The sequence below is a fragment of the Lactuca virosa genome, chromosome 1 (assembly GCF_052849685.1).
Source record: "Lactuca virosa cultivar CGN04683 chromosome 1, Lactuca_virosa_CGN04683_v6, whole genome shotgun sequence".
NCBI lineage: Eukaryota > Viridiplantae > Streptophyta > Magnoliopsida > Asterales > Asteraceae > Lactuca > Lactuca virosa.
Genome location: NC_136426.1, coordinates 236,158,630 through 236,162,963, shown reverse-complemented (window position 1 = coordinate 236,162,963; position 4,334 = coordinate 236,158,630).

The following is a 4,334-nucleotide window of genomic DNA, read 5'->3' as shown; positions in this document are numbered from 1 at the left end:
CTTGGTTCGGAAGATGATCCTTAGTCCAAACATGTAGTCTTGGAAGCTCTTGCGCAACAGATGATCCTATATCAACAATGGGGTTGTGTTGCTCCCCCTGAATAGTTTGAACTTGTGGATGATGCTCCCCCTGAACTTCTGAACCAGATAGTTTGACATCATCATCAGGTGGGAAATCGAAGAAATTTGCATCATCATCGTTGTTGATAGGATTAGAGTCGAATTCAGCAGCTGCATCTTGGAATCCATCCACATTTGATTCAAGGGAAGGTTGACCACTCTCCCCCTCAACCTGAGAAGGTTGAAACGGTTCGGAATCAAATGGAGGAAAACTAGGTGTCAGACCTGAACATTTTGGGAGACCAGAGCTTCGTTGATGAGGTTTGTCTTGTTCGAGATTCTGAATCAAGAGCTGTTTCTAAGGGTCCGAACAAGGTTTCAAAGTCAACTTCACAGATTGTTTGCCGGTTCGGACATCCTGGCGCTGGAGCATCGGACTCCATGATGTGAGTTGTAACATGGGTTGGGCCAGAATTTTGAACGAAATTGTCATCAAAGGTAATGTCAAAGCTTTCTTCCAGAACACGAGTTTGTCGATTAAGAACTTGATAAGCCTTTGATTTAGCAAAGTATCCAAGAAAGATGGCTTCATCAGCTTTGAGTTGGAACTTGGTAAGCTGATCACAGTTATTCTTGATGAAGCATCTACATCCAAAAACATGAAGAAAAGAGATACTTGGCTTCCTACCGTTCATGGCTTCATATGGTGTCTTATTGAGGCGTCGATTGATGATACTCCTATTCTGAGTAAAGCATGCAGTAGAAAAAGCTTCAGCCCAAAGATAGAGTGGAAGATTTGCAAAGTTAAGCATGGATCGAGCAGATTCAACAAGTGTTCTGTTACGACGTTCGACTACACGGTTTTGTTGTGGAGTGTATGGAGCAGAAAAGTTGTGGTCAATACCCTTCTCGGTGAGGAAGTTCTCAGTGGTGGAATTTGTGAATTCCAAACCATTGTCACTTCGGATTCGCCTTACTGAGAGTTTGATGAGAACTTCAATTCCTTTGATAAAGTTGATGAGCTTGGAGGCTGTTTCTGACTTGAGCCTTAGGAAGAAGACCCAGGTGAACCTAGTAAAGTCATTTACAATCACAAGAACATATTTTTTGTGATGCAAACTCTCTACTATTGAAGGTCCACACAGATCATTATGCAGAAGTCTAACGGCTCCGAGATTGATTTTTCAATGATGATGGGATGACCCTTCTTCGATTGTTTTCCACACTCACATGCAGCACATAAATGATCATTTTTGAACTTGAGGAGTGGCAAACCTCTTACCATCTCACCGGAAACAAGATCATTCATATATCTAAAGTTCAGATGAGTAAGCCTCCTATGCCATAACCAACTGACGTCAGGAACAGCTTTTGAGAGTAAGCAGAGCTGGGGCTTGCCAATGATCATGTTGATGTCAAGAGGATACATGTTCTTGTTGCGGTTTGACTTGATTAAACATTCCTTCCAGTCTTCTGACATGACATAGTTGTGTTTCTTGCAGAATTTAACTCGTCGATTCACATCAATGAGTTGAGCCACACTTATCAAATTATGATTCAATTCAGCTACATATGCCATGTTTGAAATGGAGAAGTTTCCATTTGTAAGGATGCCATAACCTCGGATCTGAGAGTTGGAGTTGTTGTTATACGTCACATAGCCAACATTTGGTGAAAGTTTGAGATCTCGCAGAAAGTCCTTCTGCCCCGTCATGTGCATGGAGCAAGCACTATCAATATACCATATTGTTTCTTGCTCCGATTGTTTCTTGATCCGAAGCACAGAGTACCTGCAAAATTAGTGAGTTGTGGAGTTTTTAGGCTCCGAGTTAGGTTTTGGGACAAAGGCACGAGTCTTAGGCTTCGGTTGTGACTTTTGAGCAACAGATGGTTTGGAAGGTTTGTTCCGAGATTCCTTAGGAAACAAACAGAAGGCCATGGTTCTTTCATCTATCCAGAAATCATACTCAATGATACGAGGGTTCGGAACAAATTTTCTCGGACACTCAACTTATGGGGCAGTGGGAATCACTGTGTCTCTCGGAGTTGCAGTTTCATCTTTGTGATTTTTTACTTTCCATGTTTTGAATATTTTTGTGAAACTGTTTTCTTTAAAACTTGTTCTTTGGTTGATGATACATTTGATTTTGAAAGTTGTTGTGGTTTGAAAATTGTACCATCAGATTTAGCTATGAAAACCGATAAAGTTGTCCGATGAGAGTTGGTTCGAGTAGATTGAGTACCTACAATGGGATTTTCAGATTAGAATTGACCGCTTTCTTATGTTCTACGAGATTGGGAGGAATGGGTGGTCTCTTGAGGATCTTAGTGGGTGCGAAGGTGTTGTGACTCTTAGTTGGTGAAGTGGCAGTCCGAGATACACTCTTTTTGGAGTTCTCAAGGAATCTAGAATTTTGTCTCGACTTAACTTCTTTTTTGTGAGCATTATGGGCTTCTACCTTAGGGTCAACAACATCTTTCCTATTCAACATGAGTTTCCTTTTGGAATGAAGCGAAGATTTAGAAGTTTGTCCTACATAAGCATTGTTGAACACAGGCTTGATTGGAACTAGTTTTGTTTTGGAAATCACTTGGGGTTCAGAATCACATGAGATTAACGAATCATCTACGTCACTATCTAAAGAAGCCTAAACACACTTAGAGAATTCAGGTCCAGTTGTCTCCAGAAAAACTTCCTCAACAACACAGTTGTTAGGAGGGTTGTAATTCAGATTTTGAACGATAGGGTTCGGAATACTAGAGTGGGATTTTGGGGTCTGATTCAGGTCCAGGTTTATCAGAGGCGGGAGAGGCGTGGAATCGGGACACTTGACAACTATAGGCTTAAACTCAGGAATTAGTGATGCAAATTGGTTAGAAATCTAAGGAAGGGGTGACAAAGGCGAGACAGGGGTGTCCGAATGTTTGATATTCGGAACGTCTCCCATAAAAGTTAGGTTTTGTAATTCCTTCAAGGGACGAGCAATGGGTTTTGGAAACTCGCTTCCGAGACCAGGAGCTTTTGACCAAGGATGATGAAAATTGTGAGTCATGTGTTCATTTGCTTCAAGAATGTCAATGGAATTGTGCAAAGCATCTATTTTAGCATTGAGACGTTTTTTGTCAGAAATTAAAACATTTATTTCAGAATAAGTGATTTCACATTTGTCTTTAAGAATGATACATTCATCTTGTGACATTACAAGCTCTCGTTATAAAGACTCTATTTTCAACTTCTTATCCTCAAAACGTAATCTAAGACGACTTAATTGACTTTCCTTCTTCTCACTGGCTTCTATGGCTGACTCATAGGATTTGTAAATGATGTTCATATCTAATTGGATTTGGGTTAGATATGGTTCACAAAGAGATAAGTCAAAATTATTATCAATAATCATAGATTTTACCTGTTAAACGATGCTTCTGCCAAGTGGATCGTCGGTAGCTATGTAGCAGTAGTTTGGTTTAGCATCTTCATCATCTCTCTCTAACCCAGACGACCAGTAGCCTTCATAACATTCTATTTTTTGTCAAGCCATAAGACACATGTTCCTGCCAGTGGTTACGTCATCATCATCTCTAGACGACCAATACCCTTCTACATCCCTTGATACAGTGGTAATAAAAGCCTTTTCACTTTCTGCCATTTCTTGAGCTTGACGTGTATAGTAAGCAGATTCCTTGATCTTGGGTTTCTATGGGACTTCGGTTAAGCAATCTTTGGCAAAGTGATTTGCATGACCACATTTGTGACATACAATCTTGGGTTTTTCTGACTTCGGAGTCTGTGATGATTCTGAGGTGTGATTTGGTGTAGGAAGGTTAGGCTTGTAGGATGATGGGTTTTCTGAAGGTTTGTTGAAAGGTTGAGGGTTATTTTGGTTAGGAGCATGAAAACGGTTGTGATATGGCTTGTTATAAGGACGATTGTATTTCATGAAAAGCAAGGCAAACTCCTGTTGGAAGAGGAGTTCGGAGTTCATATCTTCAAGATTAAGGTCACCAATGGATTGGTAGTTGTTGTTGGTGGGATCAGGTATGGTTGGAGGTGAGGGTTGAACATGAGGAATATATGGAACAACAGCAGAGAAGGGGTCCGAAACAGCGAGGTTCGGAGTTTGTGAATCGTAGGAACTGACTAGAGCTAGACGGCCTCCAGTGAGTTCACGTAGGGTTTGTGCAACATTTGATTCATGACCTTGAAGCTCATCGAAAAGTTGGTAGAGTTTCAGCTTTTTCAGAGATCCATTAGTCTGAAGACATGATTTCACATT